This window comes from Astatotilapia calliptera, chromosome 4 (genome assembly GCF_964374335.1).
Source record: "Astatotilapia calliptera chromosome 4, fAstCal68.1, whole genome shotgun sequence".
NCBI lineage: Eukaryota > Metazoa > Chordata > Actinopteri > Cichliformes > Cichlidae > Astatotilapia > Astatotilapia calliptera.
This window is the reverse complement of record NC_137425.1, coordinates 20988598-21016370: the sequence shown is the minus strand read 5'-3', so window position 1 is coordinate 21016370 and position 27773 is coordinate 20988598. Positions and strand designations below refer to the sequence as shown.

General features: G+C 41.1%; 1 long non-coding RNA gene and 2 pseudogenes across 7 annotated transcripts; 2 read left to right on the top strand and 1 right to left on the bottom strand.

Moving 5' to 3' along the window:
- Window positions 1–2961: 2961 nt before the first annotated feature.
- Window positions 2962–7810, top strand: LOC145428308 (peroxisomal reductase activating PPAR-gamma-like; annotated as a pseudogene). Its single transcript, XR_013908585.1, has 7 exons — window positions 2962–3264; window positions 3757–3931; window positions 5390–5503; window positions 5621–5831; window positions 6006–6098; window positions 6197–6349; window positions 6771–7810. The product of XR_013908585.1 is annotated as a peroxisomal reductase activating PPAR-gamma-like (transcript).
- Window positions 7755–26449, bottom strand: LOC145428309 (protein cramped-like; annotated as a pseudogene). Its single transcript, XR_013908586.1, has 19 exons — window positions 25878–26449; window positions 25630–25783; window positions 25094–25177; window positions 24868–24916; window positions 24551–24636; window positions 23988–24111; window positions 23056–23137; window positions 20335–21276; window positions 19869–20040; window positions 19521–19693; window positions 19339–19413; window positions 19153–19234; window positions 18867–18977; window positions 18178–18228; window positions 12926–13035; window positions 12061–12247; window positions 11626–11793; window positions 11240–11389; window positions 7755–10318 (listed from the first exon to the last, which is right to left on the bottom strand). The product of XR_013908586.1 is annotated as a protein cramped-like (transcript).
- Window positions 15039–17640, top strand: LOC145428310 (uncharacterized). Of its 5 annotated transcripts, XR_013908589.1 has the most exons (5): window positions 15039–15424; window positions 15807–15884; window positions 15999–16123; window positions 16604–16713; window positions 16946–17640. It is a non-coding gene; the product is annotated as an uncharacterized LOC145428310 (long non-coding RNA). The 5 variants fall into 5 exon arrangements; XR_013908590.1 differs by lacking the exon at window positions 15807–15884; XR_013908588.1 differs by having other exon boundaries at window positions 15807–16123.
- Window positions 26450–27773: the final 1324 nt, after the last annotated feature.

The window sequence follows — 27773 nt, the reverse complement described above, 5'->3', positions numbered from 1 at the left end:
AACTTTTTTAGGGTTTTCTGTATAATTGGAGTGAAGTTTGAAGAGCATCTTGATTTTTGGTCTTTGGATATTAACAGTCCCAAGTATGTGACTTCTTGTTTAACAGAGATATTACAGATAGTATTTGCAGGGCAGTCTTTAATTGCTAGTAACTCACACTTTTTTAGATTTAGGCATAAACCAGAGGCCTCAGAGAAATCACTAATCACAGTAAGGGCTGCAGGGATTTGGTTTGCATTCTTCAAGAAGAGTGTGGTGTCATTGGCTAACTGGCTGATGACGAGCTCCTTATCAGCTATGGTGATTCCTTGTACAACACTGTTTGAACTATTAGTTGCAAGAATTTGTGTACAAAGTAAAAATAAATATGGTGAAATAGGACATCCTTGGCGAATAGCACGTTTCAGGTCAAATCTCGGGGTGGAGCCGTTAATTATTTTAATAGAACTATTGCCATTGGCTTATCATTTTAACTGTAACACTGTTCAATCTCAACTTTGCACCTACCGTTTTCATCATTTATGTCACAAGCATTTGTAAGTGCAATTTGTTTGGAGGCACAATCGTCTAATTTTTGTGTGTGTGACAACATTTCTGCATCTCAAGAACGGTTTAGTTTGGACTACTTGCACAATTTTGCGCTTTAAACTGACCTGCAATTTCGTTTGACTAAAAACTTCACAGCAGACATTTGCCCAAATTTCTGGAAGCTTTCTGGGGTGAACACAGCCTCTCATCAGTTTAATATATGAAGTGCCAGATCTTTATTGCATGTCCACATCTCCACTCATGTGACTGAGGCCTGGTATCAGCTTGGCATCCTTTCATCTCTCTAGCCTTTTAGTTAATTATGCCTTACTAAAAACATGTACAACAGAGAGCACAATCTGTGATTAGGTATTGAAACAGCTGTTTACTCCCCAGATGTTTGTGTCCTCAAAGAAATTCCATTTTGATTTATGTGAATGTATTGTGCAGGTACTTTCTCTGCTTCGCCCTCATTGCTTGCTTTATCTGAGAACATAATCTGCCTTCTTTTAGCTTGGGGTAGGCCTCACTTTATGTTTTAAATTAAAAAGCTTGAAGACAAAGTGAACTCTGGACAAGCGTGCGGCCTACCTGAAGCCCAGGTGGGCTTGTTGATAATCACATTTTCACACTCATCTCGGGGCACATCCATGGTGTTCTGGTGCCAGCCTGTCCCCTCTGTTTTTGTGGGGGTTTTCCCCACATACGAAAATGGCCGCTTCTGCCTGGAGGGAGTTTTTTATTTTTGCTTTGCAGCTGCACAGGATCTGTTTTAAACACTTCTATTTTAGGCAATTTTATAATATTTTAGACGACAGCACATAAAACACTGTTTGCTTGGACTGAAAACTGACTCACAAACAGGTTAGAGGCTCCACCCATAGAAGACCTGCAGGGAAAGATTTAATTAAAGATGCATCAACAACTATAACAAAAAAAGAATCCTATTAGACATGATTTTAAAAAAACAAAACAGTTATAGTCCCTGTTTACAACACCACACAGGTTGGAAACTAATTCTTGCAAAAATAATGCTTTCTACACAATTGCCCCAAGGGATCAATAAACTATTCTGATTCTGAAAGTCCAGATCACAATCCACACAACGGTGTATTCTTGGTATCCTTGGGAAATGTGTTGGATAGGTCTCAAATGTGGCCGGAACTCACATCTACATCAGAAGTCACATGAGATGATAAACCGTACCTTGATTTGATTTATAAATCGGAGTGTTATGGTCAGACGAAGCAAAGATTGACCTGTTTGGCCACAATGACAAGAGGTAAGTTCAGGGCAGTAATGTTGAGTCTTTAAAACTTAGTAACAGTGTTAACCAGGGTGGTAGCATCAATAGCTACAAAAAGCATCTGGTTGAAGTACAACTTACTAAAGGACATTTAACCAAATATTACTGGGGGTGTATGTATATATTTGGGCCTATATATACTTTTGACCCTGTGTGGATTAGAGAAAATCCAAAATAAAGAAGTCTTTTTTTAAAAGTCATTAAAGATGTACGCTGTATAATCATCCCTTGAAAAAAACGTTACATTAAAATCGTTTATAATTATATTTATAAAGCACAAATTTTAACTTGCAACAGCCTTAGAGGTACATACGTTTGACCTCGTGTAACCTTGGATTAGAGAAAGTTCAAAACCAGTTCAAACTTGTTTACCTAATTTTTGTTCATTTTAAAGAAATTAAAAATGTGTGCTGTACAATCATTTCACCCAGGACAATTCAAAGAGATCATGAAATTAAAGTCCATAGTGAGTCCCTGTAAACTTCTGACCTCAGCTGTATTTATTCACACTCAGGATGTCTGCATGACTCTGAGTCAACTTCCTGTGTTTGTGATGCAATTTCCATTCTGAACTTCTGAAGGGCAGCACGGTGGCACGGTGGTTAGCACTGTTGCCGCACAGCAAGAATGTCCTGAGTTCAATTCCAACATCAGGCCGGGGTCTTTCTGTGTGGAGTTTGCATGTTCTCCCCGTGTCTGCGTGGGTTCCCTCCGGGTACTCCGGCTTCCTCCCACCGTCCAAAGACATGAAGCTTGTGGGGATAGGTTAATTGGATAACCCAAATTGTCACTAGGTGTGAATGTGCAAATGTATGTGAGTGCGAATGGTTGTTTGTCCTTGTGTGTTAGCCTTGCGACAGACTGGCGACCTGTCCAGGGTGTACCCCGCCTCTCGCCCTATGACAGCTGGGATAGGCTCCAGCGCCCCCCGCGACCCTGAAAAGGATAAGCGGAAGTGAATGGATGGATGGATGGACTTCTGAAGAATATGAACCTGACAAATACCCTACAATTTGTAATAAATAATAAAAAATAAAGTAAACTAAGAATTTTTAAATAATTAAAAAGAAAAACTGAAATGAGATGTAGAGCACACTTCTAATGGATCATGTAGCAATGAAGAAGATAGCAGCTGATTAAATAGGCACTAGTGGTTTAAAAAGACCTCTAAATATAAATGTAAAGCATTAATATAGCAAATTATCAAATTATGAGCTTTACGAGAAATAATAGCTTATTTCCTTATTTGTTAATCATTTGAAAGAGCGCATTTTGTTAAGTGCATACTCCAGATCAGACGGTGGCGCTAAAGCGACCAAAAGCTGTTTTTCTAACCGTCAATAAAGACAAAACAGAAGGAAGAAGATCAGCTAAAAGAAGAGGAGACACATTGACACATTACTGCTGCTCTGCTCAGCAGCTCGGCTCAGGTGAGACCTGTAAAAAACAGAACTACAAACCAACACTTGTTAGTATTTGCTAGAGATGCTAGCTGTTGTTAGCTTTAGCCTCAGTAGCCGTTATTTTGACACTGCCTGCGCAGAACAAGCTAGTGCTAAACCCAGTGTGTGCATGTGCAAGGTGTTCACCTGGCATACTGAACTGTACTTTTTAACCATGCGAATATTAATGTGCTAAGTGATGCATGTATTTAGTTAACATTTGCTTAATAAGATTGTCCGAAGTCTGGTGATATCAAGTTATTGGTTGTTGCTAGCAGGTGGGGCTTAAGTGGTTAAGAAGATAAAGGAAGATCCATAACTCCTACTGTTCTTATTACAATGAATTACCATTTAATTCCCCCGCTTTTTTGGCTGTATGTGTGTTTATTATTGTCATGTTGGTAGTTGCATTCAGATGGACTTTAAAGGTACAGTAAATAATTTCTTATAAGGTATTTACTGATTATTTTTTACCTGCAGGTAGCTGGTGATTGCCAAGTAATGGAGCGTGTGATGGGAGGAGGAATGCTACCGGTGGTTTTAACCGGTTTGGGAGTCGTATTGTTGTACCGGATACTTGTACGTCTCAGAAAAGGGGCTTCAGTCCAAGGTGCTGTAGTGGTCATAACTGGGGCCAGCTCTGGACTCGGGAAAGGTCAGCCTCCATTCATTCATTTCAGCTTACATGTGCAAACTCTCTAAACCATACTGCTTTAGTGCTAGTAGGCTTTTATTTAGATAATGTGCAATCTCATTCTTCAGTGTTGTTGTGCAGATGCCAACATGTAGTTGTAGTTCTTTATCAGATTTGGACATTGTACTGCCCGTTGGTTGTCTCGGACCAGTCTGCGTGCGATCAATGGGAAATTAGGATTTAAACATATATACGTATACATGAATCATTTTGTCCCATTTCAGACACCAAACACTCTTTGATAAATTCCTGGTCAGAGAGTGGATTCCTGATTTTTGTAGGAAACCACATTACAAATTTGTCACTTCTATTTTGAACATGAATGCTATTTTTTTACTTTACAAACACATGTTTGTGAGCGAATGCATCTCCTCTGTAAGTGTGCCTGATCTTTTGTTTCTGAGAGTTTCTAGCCCCGAAAGATGTCAGCTGACCTTTAAAAACAGGAAAGATTGATACGGAGTGTAGAGTTTTTAACAGGACGTAGACTTCTCAATATTTAATTACTGAAGTCAGAGGTAAAGCCATGTGTTTAGTTTGTGGAGAGCAGAGTGCTCTGTTTATGGATTACAGATTGAATCCCCTTTGTGAGACTAAACAGAGAGAGAAAAGAGCTGGACTGTTGCTAGCAAATCTGCGAAAAGCAACAGGACTTTTCACTAAGCCTCACACATCCAGGGATGGAGCAGGCAAGACCAGCTTTGTGATTTCAAACAAGCCATCCTCTGAGGAGTTTATCAAAGAGTGCTTGGTGGCTGTGGATGACAGTTGTGATGACCCAGCCCTGTTAATGAATTTTTTACATGGGACAACGAAAAGAGTTTAGCAGCCACAGGCTCAGTAAAAGGGACTACCAAGGTTTGTTTGTTTGTAAACAACTTACACCTGTCAAAATCTGACAGGGAAAAATGTGGGACTTTTAAAGCAGATGCAAGATAAAGTGACTGAAATGAAGCCAGAAGTAAAATTGCTTTTTTTCCCCGCTGAATCGTACAGCAGAAGGTGTTGTGCAAGTCAGTGAACCATGCTGTTGGTGTTGTAACTAAAACCGTTAACTTCAGTTTGTTGCACTGTTGATTCACTGGATGCACTTGTAGAAACTCAAGACGGACTAGATTCCTGTAGCTGAGCAAGAAAAAATAATTAAAAATAGCAATAGCACTTATTTTAAAATAAAGTTAAGTCTTTTAAATTTTGCAAAAATATGGACATTTTGTGCACAATTGTTTTGGGGAATGTTTATTATATCATGATAAAAATGTTAGCAGTTTTCTTCTATGCTTATTTCAGTTTTATAAAGTGCTCCTGGTAAGAATTAAAGAGATACTGAGCAGATTTGAGTTCAGCTTAGTGGTGTGGCTCTCTGCACCCACCCCTGTTTTATGCTCACTAATCTACAACGAGAATTCTGCATTGTAGAGTCTGCGCGGGTCTTCCACGCTGCAGGTGCACGGCTTGTGTGGACGTGACGCAGCTCGCCTGCAGCAGGTGGTCCAAGAACTAACAGCGAGTTCAGCAAACACACAGAAACTGGTATGTATATACACACAAAGGAGTAACACAATAAAGTCTGGTCTGTCTGAACTATAGCTTAGCCTCTAAGGATCCATTTGTAAAGAGTCGTTTTGTTTCGCTTTGGTTATCCACCAGATTCACACTCCCTGTACTGTTGTCTTCGACCTGGCTAAAACAGACACGGTGGAGAGAGCTGCAGAAGAGATCCTGAAATGTTACGGACAAGTGGACATCCTCATTAATAATGCTGGAATCAGTTACCTTGGCAATATACTAGAGACTCACATTTCAGTTCAGCGGGATGTTATGGAGACAAATTACTTCGGGCCCGTTGCTCTTACACAAGGTTTGTTTAATCTTGTTGGTTTCAGCGTACGGGATGTTTTCATTTATTTTGGCTTGTGGTTGAAAGAGCCGAGCTAAATGTGAAGTTAATAAGTCATTTATGTAGAGATTTGGGTGAAGATTATCATGAATATGAGTCAGCCCTCTCTCTTTCATTTCTTTCCTCTCTCCACAGCTCTCCTGCCTTCCATGGTTCGCCGGCACAGCGGCCATATTGTAGTGATTAGCAGCGTCCAGGGGAAGATAGCCATTCCTTACCGGTCAGCCTGTAAGTCGTCTTTGATTAATGCAAACAAACACAACATGAGTTTGCCAGCAGGAGGAGGGTAACTAAAGCAAGCCTCTGATTTGTCTCATGCTGGTCAGATGCTGCGTCCAAGCACGCCACCCAGGCCTACTTCGACTGCTTGCGGGCAGAGATGGAGCGCTACGGGATCCCAGTGACTGTGATCAGCCCCGGGTACATCTGAACCAACCTGTCGATCAATGCTGTCACAGGAGATGGATCCAAGTATGGAGGTGAGGCAGTGAGAGGATGGAACAAAAGAGTAACAGTAGCAAAAGCAGCATTTTTAAGAGTCAGCTGGTAACAGGTGATAAATCTCAGAGTTATTAAGGTGGTGTTGGAATGTGTGTGGATCTTTGATGCCAGCTGGGATTTTGTGTTTTCTTACTGATTTTTTTTTTTGACTACATAAGGAAAAGACTACAAGCCAAATGGATTTTTATAACTAAATAATAAAAGTAAGAAGCAACATAACCAGAGTAATTTATAAGTTATTGTAGGGTCTTTCTTACCTTACATTAAAAAGCACCTCGAGGCAACTGCTGTTGTGATTTGGTACTATATAAATAAAAGTAATTTGAATTAATTGAAGTAATCTGTACTCTCTTGTATCAATGATGCAACATGTCTCTTGTCTTTGCAACTACCGCTCAGTGTTGGACAGAACTACAGCTACGGGCTGGGACCCCAGGGACGTGGCGTGGGAAGTCCTAAAGGCTGTTCGTCAGCAAAGTAAAGACGTGGTTTTGGCCGGCCCTCTGCCCACTGCTGCAGTATACCTCCGCACACTCTGGCCTGCACTTTTCTTCAAGCTCATGTCCTCGCGCGCTCGAAAGGAGCAAAAACCTAAGGATAAGTGATGTTCGAGCTGGTGAGGTCTAGGACCTGAAATAAGCAAGACTTTGGAGGAAATGAGGAGATCTGTTTTATAACATCTGGGACAGAGCTGGAGTGGGTTTTTGTACTATTCATTGTTTAATGTCTAATTTACATGTTGATATTGTCTGTCATGTCTGAGAAACTTTTACCCTTCCCACCCAAAAACAACAAAAATTGTTGGCAAAAGCCTGCAGTATCACATTTTGCAGGCTGGTGAGAAGAGATGGTTTAATTTGAACTCCATAATTTGGGACTCCTGATGCAAACAGAACAGCTTAAATAAACCAAACTGTGGTAAAGGAATCATGTCTGATGTTTTGGCAGAATGTCTACCCACAACTGTGTCACTTACTCTCCTTTAAAATATCTACTGTGGTTACAAAGTCAACGTTTGCCAACAATTTCTCATTGAAAAATGGTGCAGCACCCGACCTGTTTCTGGGTCATATTTTCCATGCAGTATGCAGAGCACATCACTGAAAATGAGTCACTTCAGCACACGTACGTGCAGTCGAGTTTTTGTTTCCGGCTAATATTCTTTGTCACTTTAAAGTGTCGTCTGGATTGGAGCATGATTGTACTTTTATTGGGAGCAGCGAGGAATTCAGTGTGGAGTCTGTGCGGATAAACCACTCATCCATCTCTGGAGAAGCTGACAAACCTGTCAGAAACAAGCCCAAGGCCAAAGACCGAACTTTGTACAAGCTTGCATATGAACTGCTGTGTATCCCCCAAACACAGTGAATACAAGAAAACAGGCAGGTTTTTATAACTATCTTTATGCACAGAATAAAACACCTTTTACAAACTGAAAACAGTATTTTTTTTTCCTCCTTTCTTGGATGTCACCTTAAATTAAAACAGAAAAAACACTTGTCTCAGAAATATTAACAATAAATAGTCCAAATAATGATTTACATTATGTTACAAAAGCGCAGTGAATACTGGAATTTCCATTTGTACAAATACATCCTTCAATAGGATTCCTTATTAAGAATCATCTAGTGTGACAAGATCAAGCGTTTCCAAATGTTCACAAACTAACACCACAGGAGCGCTTACATTTGTTAGATCGTCTTACAATCTCGTTTGTGGAATGACAAAGAGGTCTAACAGTTTACACCAAACGGGTTCACACAGCTGCATAGAGATGATGCTGGTTGATCAAATTAAATGTGAAGGCAATGAGTCTGTACTGCATGAAAAATTCAGAGAAACGATGTCTGCTTCTGTAACATGCAAGAGCCACTCTTTAGTCATAGTGTTTTGTTAGCATCCACTAGTCAGAGGAAAGTAATTTGGGGGCATATAATAAAAAACAAAAATTAAAATAAATGGAGTCAACTATGGCTTTAGTGTTTCATTAAATTAACCGCTCGCTCTTATGGAGTGTATTTCTACTGGGAACTCAATAGTAGCCAGGACATTCATAATTCTAGTTTGTCAAACAAAATGAATGTGTGGCTGCAGCCAGCTCATTTGTTTGAACTAATTAGGACGGCAAGAAAGCAACAGAACTAAGGAAAGTAAATGAGCAACATTGTTAGATTTCCTTGTAATCGATGGCGTCGGCAAGAGAGCGCCCACCTGTTGTGTCAGCGTTACTGAAAACGACAGCAAAAGTAAACAAAGACACGCCCTCCTTGCTGTTGATCTGGCAGCTTCAGGTCTGGATAGGTCACCTTTTAAAACAGCGCAAGCCTGAATGTATGTTAACAGACAGGCACGCATCAGAGTGCTGCCGCTCACGCGCATCTTTTTGAGTTGTTCATCTCCCTTCATTAAAACCTTCCTGTGCAATTCACGCTCACATCTACAATACAGGAGGGAAATTCTCCCTATTGCAGCTTGCGAATGAGGAGCTGGGAAAGCGCCGAGTCAAAGGAAACGTTTTAATGTGAACGTTCCTCAAGGCTTTCATTCAGACGCAACAACCATGAAGAACAGTACATTACGCACATTATGCTGTTTGTGGCTATAAGCACTGTCAGCACAGACTCTTTAAAACATTCTGATTCAGTCTCCAAATACCACACGTGTGAAGAGGGCTTAAATATCTAAAAAGGTATTCCTGTTTATGCAACAAAATCCAATATTTGAACTTGCATCTCTGCACACAAAACTAATGAGAAATGAATGCAACAATAAAATAATTCCAATAACATTTTCAGCATCTGTGGAGCTACCCAAGTGGAGTCAACCAACAAGCTGCCATTTTTTATTTGTATTTGTTTGTTTTTTTTGTTTTGTTTTTTTTGTTTGTTTTTTTTTAAATGTGGGTTTGAGAAATGAAGAACCCGATTCCAAACACGTGTGACTACAACACAATCTGTAACACCTGAACTCATAAGAGATGAGGAACAAAAAGAAAAGAAAAAAGGAGGCCAACAGGAAAAATGAACTTCTACACATCACTTTGTTTTGTTCCACTTTTGCTACTGAACTATGCCAAGTATCTCTTTCTCACCGACATTACTTTTAATAAAAATCACAGTCCAGTGGCTGTTTGCCACCAGCTGATGATCTGAACTGCACATTTTGAGCGGTCAGCCTTACAGCCTTTAATACACACGCACACACAGATACATTCATGCACTCACACACCGAGAGCAGGAAGAGACATGAAAGATCAGATATTTTGTTCGGATATGGCATAGTATTTTCCTGTACATGAGGTTGTATCTTTGTAAACTCATTTGTTTTATCTAAAGTGTTTGTATTTAAAGGGAATTGTTCCTTAGAGAACAGTTCAGTGAAACCAACGCAACTCGCTTTTGAACAATGGTCACGGTTGACCACCTATTATTGCACTTTTACAAACAGGCCATGGATGGCTTTGAGGGGGGATGGGGTTGGCCTTTCTCCCCAGTCTTCTTTCTCCAAACAGGGAGAAGACAGAGAGGAAACCTCTCCTCTCCTCACTTACAGTACCTCTTGTCACCAACAACATGATGCTCTAGGTGAGCAAAGTTCTGCCTTGGTCTCTTTTTAGGAATGGCCTGCTTATCGACAGGTGTGAGAACCAGACGTGGTAAAAGTTGGGGTAATTTGCAGCTGCTGGCTGCAAATCGGTTTTGAATTTCTAGCAGTAGTCACTGCTTCCAAGTGTGGGCCCAGAAGTTTGTGTCTCTCTCTCCTGGAACTGTGGAAATGCCTGGAACTGGCTGTAGATTAGAGGTACAGATGACCATGGCTTGGTGGAGTCTTCCTCAGGGAGGTGGAATGGAGGGCTCAGTTACGGCGAGCTCCTGAGCCAGATCATTGAAGCGAGCGATGTAGTCTATGCTGCTCTCACTCATCATACAAGCAAGCTGAGAATCCATCTGCAAGCAACACCAAAGAGCTTTCAGACTGACAACAAGGGCAAATCCAAGAAGGAGAAAAAACCCCCAAAAAACAAGATTTTTCCAGACATCCCTCGAACAGTTTCATACTTTAGGTCAAGAGTGCAGGGGGGGAAAAGTTCATCACATCAATATCTGTCAATGAAATTAAATTATTTACTGAAAAAGCAGATGTGTTAGTCCAAACACAGGAGGCAACAGTCACCGGGCTCTATTCACCTCCCAGGCAGGTTTGGGCCCCATCCCAGGAAACAGGTTTAAGCTAACAAGTCTGCGTTTGTTAACCCTGAGATGAATCACTTAACACAATCTGAACTAAACCTGCTCACTGGCAGGTTATCTTTAACAAACTTAGAGCTTCTCTCTGCCTCATCCCCTCCTGCCACACCTGAACCAGCTAACTGACACTCCCGATTCATTTCTTCATAAAGTCGCTATCAAAGCACGCAAGAGAGCGAGAGAGAGCACTAAAAATGGAAACGTGTTCACAGACTGAGATTCAGATATTAAATGCTGTCAGCATTTCAAAAGGTATGGTGTCTGAATCTCAGGGTGTGACTCAACAAGTTTTTCATTAAAAATCACCTAAAATTTGGTGGATCAGCCCAGAAGCTGATCTATCCAAAAGGTACCATGTGGTCCCTAACACAACCGGCTCTGGGTCAGAGTCCACTTGCACAGCAGGACAGATCCAAAAGGGGATAAGAACCACATTTTCAGAGTGGATATAAATGCAGGTTATTTTTAAAATGGGAAGTGATGTTTTTACATTTACATTTTAGAGACTAATTAATAACATATAACATGTTGGTTGCTGAGATTCAGACTGTGTTGTGTTTGTGGCAAGTGTTGCTTCTCAGTCACAACTTTCTTTCATTTAATCAACAAGCATTTACTTACCTCTGCCACATCAGGAAGGCCACGGGATTGAATCATGAGAATCATGAGAATTGCAGTCCAGGAGGCTAGGACCGAGTAGAGCTGTGCCACTGGAGGGGCCAGTGGGGGTTAGGGTGGTCCGTCTGCCCTTATCAGGAGAGACCATGCTGGCTGCAAGGAAAATAAGAGCAAAAGACTGAGTAAATGGCCTTTCATCATACAGCTGTGTTAGTAATATTGGGGATTTTACAAACAAATCTTTGTAAATGTTGACTGCACGTGCTGCTGTATGCAGCATTTTTAGTGGGAAGTAATGATAAAAATACATCCACTTAATATTCTGTTCTTCTTGGCCTAAAATGTAACTTCTGGCACACTCTTGAGAAAGGAAGCAAAAAAACTCTTACAAAGGAGGCATCCCAGTGTGGAGTCAGACGAGTCGCTGGGGTACCACTGAGGGTCGTGGCTGGGTGAAGGGATCCAGCCTCTGGATGGGCTGAGCGAGGGAGACGAGGCCAGCAGTTTGGAGCCGTCGCTGTTGCCCAGCTTGGCTGGAGAGAGAGCAGCCTCCTCACCTGCAGTGCAGCAGGCAAACAGAAATGAGATATCAGCGATTAAACTCAGCAGGCTCAGATGTTTAGCTGCTTGGATGTCAACGTGCACTCTTTTCCACAACCTGCAGAGGAATTAATGCTGTGGAGCCACAAAGCTGACCTCAGTGGTAATTACAAAACCTTTCTAACCTACTCTCACTTTCCATTTCACTAAACAAACATCATCAAGCTTTATTTAGCAGTTTCTTGTCAATATGGCTCGGGTAAGACGTCTGCACGTGCACACACCGTAATGTGTGGAGTTGATGGCAAGCTCGATGATGGAGTCGCTGATCTGCGTTTGAGGTTCTCCGGGGGTTAGAGCCTCTTCAGGAGGGCCTGGGAGTGAGATATCAAGGAGCGAGGCAACGCTCGGGGGAGAGAGGAGTGAGTCTCCCCCGCCGGTGACTCCAGGAGACGGAGGTGGTACGCCATTCTATGGAAAGAGCGATTTAACTTAGCACATCACATTTTTTTAAACCATTTATTCAAGCATAGCTGACAATTTTCTTTACCAAATGGTGATCAGCTACGACTGGAAAACAAATGAGGTTACGCAGACTCACTGCCTTTAACTAAGCCAAGTGTTCCCTCACAAAGGTCCACTGTGAGCAAGGAAACGCTCTGATGGCGATACAAACAGCTTTATTTATCCCATCAGGGCAAACTGTTTGGAGCAGCTTGTTTTTAAACCGTAACAGACAAATAAACAGGTGATCATGAATATGACAACTGTATGCAAGAATAATGTCTACAAAGAAAATCTATAAAAATTACTAAATCATTTGTGAAGTCTTGTACGACAGATGCACAGTAAAAAGAAAAACATTATGCAAAACCTGGCCTACACCGCACAGATAAACAGAAAATCATTAGAGTGAGCAATAACTTTCATTAAAGTAAGATAAATCAAAAACTGACCGTTTTAAATGTAACACTCCAAGATGGTAATGGGCAATAGCATTTATTCTAATGCCACAGGCAAGGAGGAGACATCAAATGAAGGAGGGTTCTAGTCCGTGTGTGTGTGTGTGTGTGTGTGTGTGTGTGTGTGTGTGTGTGTGTGTGTGTGTGTGTGTGTGTGTGTGTGTGTGTGTGTGTGTCTGTCTCTGACCTCTGGAACATTTTGCTGGTGGAGTTGAGAGTCTGGCTCAGCATCAGCAATGGGAGTGGTGGCGAGAAGAGCGCTGTTATCCACAGTGGAAGAATCCACCTCCCGACACACTGCAAAAAACGATTTTCAAGAAAGTAAAAAAACCTTGTTTATGGACATTTTTTCTTATTTTTTGCCTAAAAAGAAAATATATTCTTAACAAGCAAGTTTTGGACAAGAAAATAAAGCTTATTCTAGGAAAATATGTCTAACTTTTCCTTAAAAGGATATTTCAGCTCATCTTGAGCTTTATTTACCAGTTACAAGGCATGACAATGGTTTGGTTGAATTTCCAGAATAAAAATAAGATTATTTTTCTCATTTCAAGAGTAAGGGCATTTAAACAGCTGCTCAGTTTAAGAAATGTATTTATTGACACTAAAGTTTAATATAATTGCTGTCAAGTTTGACACAATATGCAGTATATGAACAAAGGCAGGAACTAAAAGCACATGGTAAACATGAAATACAGGCCCATTTGAAAAACAGAAACAGCACAACTCATTCACTTTAGGCCATGTCAAACAGAATAATAGATCAGCATCAGTATATCTATACTATGGCAATGCTAAAATCGCATTCAACTGTCAGAATTGATAGGAAAACAACAACTTCATTTTAAAAATTGTCACAAAACTGTCCAAAACAATAACCTGAAAATACAGTTCATGCATGTAAAGCAGTGTACCTTTTATAAAACATATGTTGAGCTCACGTGTAGTCCAATTACATCACCCAGGTAATATTTCATGACCGCACATGTCATATCTTTGTGTGTGAAACTGTAATATGGAACGGAATCTCATATCATATCATTGTTGGCTGGCTTTCCACCACTGAATCAGTCCTGTATGCCCACATGTTACTCAGATTTCTGTTCACTGCTGATGAGGGTTCCCTCCTAGAACTGCAATTGAGATTGGTTGATTAATTGACTAGTTGCGGATAAGGAAATTAAATACAAGGTACACTGATAATTTCTAAAAAAATTTAATGTCAGAAATATACTGCATTTTATAATTTACTCTAAAATATGCATGTTTTCAAGCTGAGTTTAATAAATGGATATTCATTTAATGCTCATTGCTATTTGGCAGCTTAACTGTAGTTTAAAAGCCTTGAAAAATCCTCAAAAACCTAAAATGGGAAAGCTAAACTAAAGAACACAGGAAACATGGAAAATGTTGCAAAAACCTTACAACCTTGAACAAGGAACATAAGACATGAAAACATCAGGGAGGGAACACAGATGATAACACAGGAGAGAATACAGACGATCCGACAAAGAACACACTAAATATACACACACAAAAGGAAACGAGGAATTGGCAGACAGGCACGAAACACAGCTGACACTAATCAGATGAGAAGAGACCAGGAGGAAGCAAAACAGAATACACCGATGCAGGGCAGGGACTATCAAAGTAAAACAGGAATAAACACGAATATCGAACCAGGGACAATACACTGAAGACAAGGGAGGTACAGAGAACACCTAAACACTGGAAATAATTAACAAATAACTAGGAAACTAACTGACACAATGAATATTAATAAACACAAACAACCAAGGAGACTGCGGACCATGACAATCGGTTTATTTAAAACAAAAGTTTAAAAAAATACAAAATGTTGTTTTCTCTAGTAGAAGAAATTAAACACTATCAGAATATTCTTTATAAATAGATAGCATTGTTGTGGATTATAAGGAATAAGCATTAACATATCTACTGTTAAGCTGTAAAAACAAGTAGACATCTAACATGAATATTTTATATGATTATTTTCAAAGATATTAAAGTATATAGTCAGTCTCACCTTACAGATTTTTGTGTCCTAATCGATCCGCTGCATCGTCCATTGGCAAGGTGGTCGGAGTGTGTTCGAAGAATGTGATACCAAAATTAGCTGTAAACACGATATTCTTTGACACATCCATCTATGCCACAATCTTCACGGAAATCTGGACTATGGCTATGTACAGAATTAATATGACTCAGTAGGGATTTGAGGGTCAGACCCACAAAAACGATGTAGATAACACAGCGCCAAATCATTTCGTTTTACTGGTCTGTGAACTACTTTTCCCATAAAGTCAAGATAACCAGGATTATTCCATTATGGGGTAGGAATGGCTATCCTAATTCAGTGCCTTATAACAGCTGTAGTAAGTAACAGCACCCACACGTCAGTATTTACAGAACATAATCTAACTAAATAGTCAAATATTTAAATATATATCATTTTATAGGTATAAAAGAGCGAACTAAACCATTTCCGTACACAACCCCATACTCCTGAGTTGGTACAGCCCACCTTCCCGCCTCTAGCTCCGTGCCTAAGCGGTTGGATTGCAGGATTTTGGGGTCTGGGTGTAGATGCGATACAGTTGGTACAGTGTGAAGAAATTAAGGCACGCTATGGAAAAACTGGACGAAATAACAATTGCCAACCTGAAAGGTATGTGACTGTTTTGTTTTTTCTATGTTTTGTGTTCTGGTATGTTGCATGTTAAGTTGCTAGCATGGCAGGCTATACCCGGTTGTTAGCTTAGCTTAGCTGTGCGGTTAGCTTAGTTGCATTAGCATTTTTAAATATGCTAGTGCAGAAAGTTATGAAAGAATTCATGTCCAGTTATTAGTTTCAGTGTCTGTGAATTTATTCAACAAGTGTGCAAAGTGCCATAAGTTAATGCCAGTTTTACAGAAATTGTGGGAGTTTCAAATTTCTATTAGTGAAGTTATTTCATTATATACTTTAGCCCAGGAAGCAAAAAAAAACAAAACATTTATATGTATACATGCATTTAATTGATGTATCACAAATATATTACTTTTACCAGTCAATAGGAGGAAGGTAATTTAGAACCTGTGGAGCAGTGAGGAGGGAGAATAATGGAATAGAGTCATGGTTTTAAATGGTAAATATTAAATTATGTTTCCTATGTATCCTGTCTGTTACCCAAGCAAAGCTGTCAGCTGGCTTGCACATGAGGATAATGCAATGTAGTGATAATTGGAAACTCCTATTGCAGAAGCAAATGTTGGAGAAGACCTGCTCTCATCACTTTCACGAGATGACATCAAAGATCTGTTTCCTGGTCCTGAACATTGCCTCAGGCGTCGGGCTCTATGGCTTGCAGTGCACAAATGTGAAGAAGTAAGTTCTGTCCTATCGCTGTGTGACAAAACTGAGAACACACCAGCTTGTTTTATGCAGTTTCAAATAATTCCACCAATACTCACTTAACAGATAGACAGTAGAATCTTCTTTAGTTTTGATTTAAATCAAGTGGCCTACACATTTATTAAATATACATATTTTTTATTGTTCAACACTTTACTGATATTTTGTTGTACTATCTTTCATATTTAGAGACCTAAAGTTCTTGTGCAATTTTATGTGAAATTAGCCCTATGTACACTGTATTTTAGAACAAGACTGCTGCTGAAAAAACGCTAACAACTACTGGAGATGGTGACTTCTTCAGAGAGGAACCCAGCACTTACCTCCATCCAAAGTTTTTGGATGGAGGTAATGCTACAGTATCTTGATTTGTCTACATTTATGCTTTGCAGATTACATTATTTGCAATGTTTAATGGTGTTGCCCTGTCTTATTTTTCTTTTTTCAAACCAGTGGAACATGCAGCAGCTGTGTTCAGAGCCCTTCCCATGCTTTTCCCTTCCAGCACAGTACCACCTAAGAAGCTGGGCATCTGTAGTGAGGCTTTTTTCCATGTCCTAAAGGTAAGGCTGCAATATTCTATGTGTATATATTGTTGAATTTTGCAGTTACTCATGTTTTCATTTTATATATTTTACTGTGGAGTCAGTCAAATATTCTTAAAGTTCAGATCCCCATAACATGTTGATGTTAATAAAACCTACAAAAAAAGTTGATCTATTTTAAACTGTAATGCAACTCAAAAATTGTGTTTCTTACAGTCTTGTTCTAATACTCTTTTTTTCTGTCATGTAGACTTCAGAAGACCCTGAAGGCTACCTGCGTCAGCGACCCCTGGCTTGTCCAGTTCTGCTTGTCTCTGAAGGCAACTGCATGATAGCTGTTGGAACCACACCGGTGAGCACTTTTGACCGGAAGGATCTTAATGAGGGACTGCTCTATCTGATGGCATATTACTATGCCCTCCACCTCACATATCCATAGTGCATTTCCACGCTGCTGTCTGTCTTGCAAACTGAAATACTCAAAGACTCCATCCATGACCGAGATTCAACCCCCTCTTACAAGAAGGCGCTTGGTGAGTGGAAGTCATTCATTGAGTGAGTCTCCCAGATGACAGACTCCATCTGCCTTGTTTATCAGACTCAGTGTTAGTCAGTGAGGTTGTTTTTTTTTCTATAGAAAAGTTGTTCAAATGTAAAACACATGTTTGTTTGTGTGGTCGTTAAACTTGTTCTTCTAAAATGTTATGTAATATAGGATTTGAAATAGTGATTGTTTTAAGCTTCAGCAAAATTTATTTTTGATACCAGCCAAGAGTGTGTTATACTGTTATTATTCATTTTAAGAGTATCTGGAATATGCACTTCTTATATTGGCCATGTTACACAGTACCCTGCTGAAATGTATAATTTTAGGCATGATTCTCCTGGAACAGACCTCAGTGAGTTACTGACCCATTGCTGTGTCAATAAAAGCGCAAAATCTAAGAGTGCTTTTGCTGTCTTAATTTAAGATGAATTCCCTTATTTTTAGTAGCTTTTTGAAGAGATGGTGTCTTATTCTCAGGAATTTTTGCTGATTATTGTTCTCAGAGTCGAAACATAATTCTTATAGTTAGCTCAATCAAGAAAGAAACAATTCAGTTTTAAGAAAATTTGTCCTATAGTAAGGTGTTTTTTTTAATGTGAAAAATCTAAATTAAGGTGTAGAATCTTAAAGTAAGCAAATAATTCTTGAAAACAGCTTGTTCAAGAAAGCATAATACTCATTTTAGGTGCAGATTTTCTAAATATCAAAGTGTCTTTTACTTATAATAAGTCACATTTTCTTCAAATAAGCATACATTTTAGACAATTTTGTCTAGTTAAAAGGCATATGGCAGTTAGATTAATTTGCTAGTTTTAAGAATTCTAGTCAAGCAACTTTTGCTTACCCCATTGGCAGATTTTTTTGCTCAAAACAAGAAAAATTTGTCAGATTTAAGAATATTTGGCTTGTTTCAAGTATAGCTGTTTTTGCAGTGCAGGGACTGCCTGGGATGATGCCTGCAGACTTAGCTGCCAGGTCAATGGCACCTGAAAGTATTAACAGTTCAGGCAAACGAGAGATTTGTCATATCACTCCTGATAAGCATCAACAGCAACAGCATGTGAAGAGCAGAGCAGGAAGAAAAAAAAAAAAAAGGATGGTCCAAGGTCTTCTGGAAAAATGTTTTTGCTTCTGTCGTCTGCACAGAAATACTGTCTGTCACTGACCTTCTCAGAGTTCTAGATTTTGACACAGGAATCTTACACAAATACAACTTGGACCTTAAATATGTTTTTAAGCAATTTTATAAAATATGTCTGTGAAGGTTCTCAGTCATCCAGGTCATCGTAGTCAAAGGAGCTTACAAAGAAAAGCATCTGGACTTCTTTAAGTTACTTGAAGACGTTTCACCTCTCATCCGAGAAGCTTCTTCAGTTCTAGGGTCAAATGGTGGAGAGTCCCAGATTTAAACCTAGTGGGAGTATCCCCCCACAGAGGGACAAAAGGACCCCTGATGATCCTCTAATCGCCTGAGCCAAGGTGTGAAACTGGGTGCTTATAAAAGCAAAGTTGTTGACCCCATAAAAACAACAATATGTAATTTTTTTGCAGTATATTTGGTGTAGAGTTTATCAATATTTCAATAAAACAGAAAAATGTAGTAGATAACAGAAGAAGTCCATACTAGAGAGCTGGCTGGCCCCCGCAGAGCTGGATGTTGCTGGGGTTGTTTTAGTTTGGACAGAGCGAGAGGAAGGAGCTAGTCGGGGATGGATCGGCCGGAAAGATCCAGTTCCTGAAGGAAGAAACAGGAAGTGAGAGAGCAGACAATTACCAGAGGGTCTTGCTGAGAAAGAGAAATCGTTTTTAGCTGTGATTTCATTAATGCATACTGTAAAACTACGCCCTAAACATTTCCAGCCTCAGCTGACGACATATTCTATCGTTCTGTCCTGCCATCTGAGGAGTACCTGTGGCAGAGGAGTTGGAGAGGATGGAGAAGGAGCAGACGTGTTGAGGAGTGTCTCCTGTAGTTCTGGGCAGCAGTGTTCGCTGTGAACGAGAAAGAAGTGGCCAAACAAAAACACACTTAGGAAAACCCGCCTTCCACCCAACCAAGCCCAGAACTGATGAATGGATAATGATCTTGCTCTCACCTGAACTACAAGTGGTTTGCGAAGTTGTCTGTTCCGAGGTTTTCTCTGTCTAGAAAGGAAAAGATCTGACTGCATCTGTGAGAAAAAGAAAAGAAAAAAGCACATATTAATGCTCGTTAATACATGAATTATGTCTCTGTACAGTTGGCATAAACAAAAAATGATGCATTATTCTGGCTTACACTGATCGAGTCGAGCTGCTGTCTGAAGGCTAGCTCTGCCTCTTTGTTAGGGGAGAACATTCGGTTGTGCCGTGAGCTGTTGGGTGGCAGCGTGGTGGGTACTGCGAACACGCTGCTTTCTGATTCGCCAACTGCAGTAGAACCCAGCAGAGAGCGGGTAAGGTTGCGCCCACCTGAACAGGATTGAAACAGATGTGGTGCCACATCAGGAAAGGCAGCTATTTGAAGACAACTTCTAAAGAGGAAGCATCGGTGCTGCATAATTACTTCTCGCTGTTTAATAACTACAGCACTGTAAGTACAGAAAAGACTTTATCACAAAAGCCAGCAGGAGAGAGACATAAATACCTCCAGCACTTGGCAGCTGTAACTTGGGCATGCGCAAAGACGCCTGCGGCCGCCCACAGCTGGGGCTACGGGCGCCTGCAACAGGACCCTTCGCCGGAGGTGTGAGGACCTGGTTTTGCTCCTCCTGATAGGTCTTGAGGGGTGATGTGGCTGTGGAGCACAGCTCTGGAGCCTGAAGGAAAAGACACATGATATGCTCCTATCTCGAAATAGCACTTTCATTGAAAAAGACAAAAAAAAACCAAACAAAAAAAAAAACCTGTGGTGTTCATAGTACATAACCAGTAACATGTTTTTCATCAGCTGGCTTTGTACGGAATATAAACTCTTCACACTGCTGCATCTTAAAAATGTTTAATTTTAAGCCTTAATGCCACTGATAATTACACATTTTTCATCTTTTCAACTTGTAATTTAAACAACACACCAGGCCACAATCTTGGAAGACAGAAAAGGGAAAACTTACCAGAGGTTTGGGGTTGACTTCAGTGGAAACCAGCTTGAGTAAGCAGCGCAAAACTCGATTTGTCCTGTCGGGCTTTGGCTGCACTGAGGCTTGTCCCTCTTCTGAGTTGCTGGGTGGAGCTGTGACCGGCTGCCACTCGTACTCCAGCTGCAGCTTGCCTGGCTTCCCAAACATCAGGTACAGCTCGGCCAGGGTGACGTTCTCTGCGTCACGGGCGCTCCAGCCTTCCTCTCTGATCTGCTCAACGACCCGTTCTTTGGTCGCTGGTGGGGAAGCTTGCGACACGGCTTCGTCTGAGCCAGTCACTGGAGGTTTGACTGAAGGAGGCTGATTTGCCTCCGAGGAAGACGCGCTGGTGCTCTGCTCCTCTTTGTACTGCTCAGCGGAGCCATCGGCACCACTACATGACCTGTCCGTGCTTCTGGTCATGGCTAAACCACCACTGACCTCAACGCCAGTGCAGGCCTTTCCTGGATCAGAAGATCCCATCCCATCTCCCTCTTCTCTGACAGTCAGCTGAGAGGAAACTGGGACACAAGGGGACTGAAGTCTCTTCTCCTCTACCTTTGCAGAACTGTCTGCTGATGGATCAGGGTTGGGGGTTTCAGTTCGACGAGCATCACCCGTTATAGTCAGTGAAGCACCAGCAACAGCAGCGCTTCCCCGCCCAGATTTGCTGCCAGTTCGAGGTTGTGGAGCTGCATGGATGCCCAGGATCTGGGCAGCTGGCAACTCCTTGGCATTAGGTCGGCTCTTGCCACTCTCGATCCAATGGACAGTGCAGGACGCTTTGGAGTGAACCACACGTGCCACCCCAGGCAGTGTAGTCAATGTGCAGCTCTCAGCTGGAAAAAGAAAAAGTTCTTCCTTCTGAGTTATGCTGGGAGAGGCTGTGCTGGTCTGGTTGCCTTCTAGAGCCTCTCTCTCCATGAGACTCTTAAGCTGAGTTTTCAAAGTTAAGGACCAGTTTATATTCGACACAAGCTGGTACAGTGGGGCAAAAAAGTATTTAGTCAGCCACCGATTGTGCAAGTTCCCCCACTTAAAATGATGACAGAGGTCAGTAATTTGCACCAGAGGTACACTTCAACTGTGAGAGACAGAATGTGGAAAAAAAAAAAATCCATGAATTCACATGGTAGGATTTGTAAAGAATTTATTTGTAAATCAGGGTGGAAAATAAGTATTTGGTCACCTCAAACAAGGAAAATCTCTGGCTCTCACAGACCTGTAACGTCTTCTGTAAGACGCTTTTCTGTCCCCCCACTCGTTACCTGTATGAATGGCACCTGTTTGAACTCATCTGTATAAAAGACACCTGTCCACAGCCTCAAACAGTCAGACTCCAAACTCCGCTATGGCCAAGACCAAAGAGCTTTCGAAGGACACCAGGAAAAGTATTGTAGACCTGCACCAGACTGGGAAGAGTGAATCTACAATAGGCAAGCAGCTTGGTGTGAAAAAATCAACTGTGGGAGCAATCATCAGAAAATGGAAGACATACAAGACCACTGATAATCTCCCTCGATCTGGGGCTCCACGCAAGATCTCATCCCGTGGGGTCAAAATGATCATGAGAACGGTGAGCAAAGATCCCAGAACCACACGGGGGGACCTGGTGAATGACCTGCAGAGAGCTGGGACCAAAGTAACAAAGGTCACCATCAGTAACACACTACAACGGCAGGGAATCAAATCCCGCAGTGCCAGACGTGGTCCGCTGCTGAAGCCAGTGCATGTCCAGGCCCGTCTGAAGTTTGCCAGAGAGCACATGGATGATACAGCAGAGGATTGGGAGAATGTCATGTGGTCAGATGAAACCAAAGTAGAACTTTTTGGTATAAACTCAACTCGTCGTGTTTGGAGGAAGAAGAATACTGAGTTGCATCCCAAGAACACCATACCTACTGTGAAGCATGGGGGTGGAAACATCATGCTATGGGGCGGTTTTTCTGCCAAGGGGACAGGACGACTGATCCGTGTTAAGGACAGAATGAATGGGGCCATGTATCGTGAGATTTTGAGCCAAAACCTCCTTCCATCAGTGAGAACTTTGAAGATGAAACGAAGCTGGGTCTTCCAACATGACAATGATCCAAAACACACCGCCCGGGCAACAAAGGAGTGGCTCCGTAAGAAGCATTTGAAAGTCCTGGAGTGGCCTAGCCAGTCTCCAGACCTCAACCCCATAGAAAATCTGTGGCGGGAGTTGAAAGTCCGTGTTGCTCGGCGACAGCCCCAAAACATCACTGCTCTCGAGAAGATCTGCATGGAGGAATGGGCCAAAATACCAGCTACTGTGTGTGCAAACCTGGTAAAGACCTATAGTAAACGTTTGACCTCTGTTATTGCCAACAAAGGTTATGTTACAAAGTATTGAGTTGTATTTTTGTTATTGACCAAATACTTATTTTCCACCCTGATTTACGAATAAATTCTTTACAAATCCTACCATGTGGATTCATGGATTTTTTTTTTTCCACATTCTGTCTCTCACAGTTGAAGTGTACCTCTGGTACAAATTACTGACCTCTGTCATCATTTTAGGTGGGGGAACTTGCACAATCGGTGGCTGACTAAATACTTTTTTGCCCCACTGTATATGCCCCAGAAAGCAGCATGTTAGAGCAGTACATTTCTAATATGTACACTAGGAATGAAAAACACTCTGAAGAGTTTTGCATACATATTGCACTGTAATGTTTTTTTTAAAAAGGATACAATCCACTGGTCATGATAAGCCCACTTCTGTTTCAGATACTCTATGAGGCTGGAAACTTTCCTGTGGAGCTCCACCACCATCCTGAGAAAACAGAAAAAACATTTGATGTCAACTTTGCAAAATACAACACTACCAGGTCGAATACGTCTGACATAAACTACTTCTACATTTTACACTTAGACTACTGTGGATCAAATTTAATAGAGTTTTCTAAAACCGAAATAATCCTGTGTGGGAAAAATCAAAACGCCAACTACGTGCTCCAAAAATAACTAAAATAAAACAGAAATGTTCATTAATGTATAGTTTTACTATATTTGTTTTGTCACGTTTGCAAACAAATGCATACTGACATTGCTGTAATTCAGCCATTTTCACAAAGTCTTTACCCTTCTTCAACCTACCCATGATAAATAACCCTTATTATCATAATAATTAAACAAAAAAACAAAAAAAAACCCCTAACACTGAAACCAGTAAAAACGAAACTGAACCTCAAAAGAAGCAAACCCAGTCTGAACACTAACTGAAAACTGAACTGAGAACAAAAATTAAAAATGAAAGAAATAGAGTTTAAACTTTGAACAGCATCATGTCTGAGGGTGTTTACACTTTTCAAATTTCACGAGTTAGCTTAAAAAAAAAACATATACACACATATTTAATTTGCACAAAAAAAAAAAAAAAAAAAAAAAAAGAGCTGACCCAGAAAACGGTGGAAAACATGCAAACCATCAAACTGAAATAAGCAGTCTGAAGCCAAGAAGAGGTTCTTAAATTAGCTCAGGCTTTGTTGCATCACCATGGCTTGAACTAATAAAATAAATAAATAAAATAATAATAGAAAATGAATTAATGAAGTTATGACATCTCTCCGACTCTTGGATGTTATGCTTTTGAAAATATATTGTGGTTCTTATCCATGTCAGACCTGAGGCGAGGGTTGTGGGCAAGACTCTGAACTCGGGCCCAGGAGTGGTTACTGCGTGGCTGGAGCTCCACTGCCACCTTCAAGGGCAGACGCACCGGCTTCTGGTCCTCTTCATCACTCACTCCTGCAGGACACAAAATTACAGATTCAGCCACTATAAGAAAAGCCCAAAACCTATAAACTCAACTATGCTCTCTCACTTAATCAACCACGACAAAATGAAAAGGCAGCCATCAATCTCGGTGGGATCCATTCACAGATTTACATACAACAATGACAAGAGACAGTCTTTTTCTACCCTTGATGAAAGCAAATATTTTCAGTAAGTGTGATGAGTGGGTGTTATTGAGCAGAGGGGTTGATGACAGCTGGTCAGAACAGTCATCTCCTTCATCCTCCTCACTTTGCACCCAAAGTTACCATGGAAACACCACCAGCCCACTTGATGCCATGGTTTTTGTAAAAAAGCCCCGCCCCCGTGAACCCCCCAGTCTCACCATCAGTGAGGTTTTCAGTGCTTGTTCTGTAACGCGTGTGCTGGGTTTCTGCAGGCTCATACTCACCATCTGGATCACAAAGTTTCTTCAACGCTCGGCACATTGGAGCTTTGATCCGCAGGTTCCTCCCCTTAGAGCGCACGGTGGTGGCCCTGGTGGAACAGAAGAATCTTTATTCATATATGTTGTAAGCTCTAAACCTTGCCGTGCCACAGAGAAAGCATCTGACTACATACTGTCAACTCAGCCCTCAGATTTGTTTTTCATACTAGCAAAGTGCTAATCTGTATCTTTCCAAATGTGATCTAGTGCATCAGTTTAAAGTATCACAATCCCAGATGTGTACGTAAACCCACTAGCCAAAGCTTCTGCCACAGACTTACCCTTGCTGGATGAGTTCGTTCAGCTTTGCCACATTCTTATCATCCATCACTGTCAAAGACAAAACACAAGACAGCTAGTTAAGACATGCTCCTCAGGGGCAACTGCCCCGAGCCACAGGGATCATCTGGAGTTTAATCACATCCCCTGTGTCCACAACCAGCAGAACAAACAGCAAAACACACGCAGTCTACATTGCATCCAAGCGCTTTCACAGCCCTCACTTACATCCTCCAACTTTTTTGCGAAGCTCGGCGTAGCAGATGAGGCCGTACAGTTCTTGAGAAGATTTCTTTAACACCCTGGAGTACACTGAGAAGGAAAGGAAGCACAAGTCACAACACTGGTGGAGGCCTGTGCGTGCTACATAAAGATAACATGAGAGTAACACTGGGTGCTTTTTGTAGGGGAAAAGAGCTCCAGCTTATCTGGTGAACTTCTTTAACATATGTTTTGCTTGCTAAAAAACAAAAATGTCAGTGTGAGTTCTGTTGTAGGAAAAAATAATAATATATGTGGCTGTTTAACAGCATCTCTTCTTTACTTCTCATTCACAGTGTCTGCAGTAAGTAGCATAACTGAAACAACTAAACACAAACCTAAAATAAACCAATTAAGATCAGCCTAAGACATCACCTTGTTGTATGAGTTGTACACATTTTTATGAGGCGTCATTCGATAAAGTCATTACAGTGTACAAACTTCATATTTGGGGATCAAAAATTCCAAGGTGAATTAAGAGAGAGAGAAAAAAAGCAACTCACCGTTAGCGAAGTCGATGTGTTTGGAGATCTTGTGCCAAGTTCGGTAGTAAAAGTGGCGGACCTGTTCCTTGTTCTTCACCATATTTGCTGGCTTGCCTCTCTTCTTGTACTTCATTGCAATGTTGTTCTGGATGGCCTCAAAATCCTTCCCGTGCTGGGAACAAAGGAGGGCAGCCGTGAATCTACGACGTCAAAAGATCTACACATGGTAAACTTTTAACTTGGTAAAAGGTTGTTGCAAGCTTTACCTCATAAAGACCCTCAAAAAAGCTGTTTTTGTCCTCGGCGCTCCAGGATTCCCACTGCCGACGGGCTCTTTTCTGGTTACCAGCTTGTTCTTCCTTCTCTGTAGACCCTTGGCCCTTGGAGGTCTTGGATACTCCCCCCGTGGAGCTGACCACAGGCCCGGTCTGCCCCACCACACCCTGGGAAGAGGAGCCATTCTCTGCCCCTGTTTTAACACAGAAACATTCAGAGGAAAGGCACAACTTAAATATCAGCTCACCACCCTGGCTGTTTTTTATGTCATAACGAAAAAAGGTTGATCTGAGGTGTGTGATTTGCGAGATGTTAAAATACATGCACACAAAGCCACCCACTGCCATTACAGCGCACAGAACCTGCAGAGCTTCCCTCTCTGTGGTTAAGCTCTGGCAAGGAGACAGGAAAAGCAATCAGTCCCTATGGTCAGGTCTACATTACACAGTTCCAAAACCAACTCATGGTGGGCTCCACTGGCCAAGTTTTCTGGCCCAGTACTGTGCACAACACCAGGAGACATTAGCAGGAGCACCCAGAGAGTTGCTGTTGCAGTACTGTGCTACATTATAAAAAAAAATAAAGAAAGAAAAAAAAGTGTTGTTTTTTTTGTTTTTTTTTAGCCCAAATGGGTGTTAATTTACAAACACAAGCATGTGACTGGCTCACAGACAATAACCTAGATGTGTCGCCTTCAAAATAGAAGTGCACCGATATAGCATCACATAAAAATAAGTGAGGCTTTCTTAGTCAGACAGTCAAACGTTTGTGCTCAATCTAAATATAGTTTCTGACACAATCAGAGCTTTTCTGTTTCAAACAACAAAAATCCACCAGTCATACCTGTCAAAGGATACACAAGTAAATAATATTGTTTCTGATCTGATCAATGGCTGCTGTTTTGTGGACAAAGCAATTTTAAAAGGAAAAATGTACAAATTAAAATCACAGATGTATAATGTACTGAAATATTTTTCCAAATAAATTCCACTTTTCAATGAGGAACACACAGATTACTGGGTGGCATAGCCTCATTAACAAACTCAAAAACCACCACCACCTTACTAAGTCTCAGCCCCACCCAAAGCTGTCTGTGCCTCCAGAGGGACAGGTAGTGTGGAAACCCAGGAGGTAATGCCTCGTCTGCATAGATAAACTGACACCAACCAGCTCACACTTAGCAAATACAATACTATTAGTGATTGGTAGCCTACAGGGGAATCCTTCATTGTGTTTAAAAGTCATCCTGAAAGCCTTAAGTCATCTCTAGCTTTGATTCATTGTTTAGAAAGTTCCTGATATCAGTCACCCTCTGAGTTACTACAGAGGCTCATTCAGATTATTTGCAAAACCAAAACTGAATAATGGCAAATAAATTACAACCTCTGCTTTACTGGTATTTGTTGTAAAATGGGGGTGATAAAAAAAACAAAACAAAGGTAGCCTAGGCTAAATCTGTGGGTCAATGAAATGATTGGCTGAAAACTGCAACATCATTCTAGTCCAATTTCCTATATAGTCCCAAAAGAAAATAATAAGAAAAAAGACAAAAGAACTGTAAGCAACCCTGTTCAGTAATGTCCCTTTCCTGTCCTGATATCAGGTCCATTTTAAGCCCGTGATTTAAACAGACACAGTTGAAAGGTACAAATGTGCATGACACGAATTCAAACGTGGTGCAGATGTGTGTCACAGGTTGATCTGGCTGTAGGCTGTGGCACTTGGCCAGAGGTGTCGCTGGTTGACTCGACTCCATGTTAGTGCACAAAGTAAACTGCTCGCTGTAGTTGTGAAGCAAAAACGCTGAAATCGGAGAAATAAACCGTGCGAGCGGAACGATAACGACGACAAGAGTCTCCCGATCGTTTACTCTTGCTGTCCTGTGA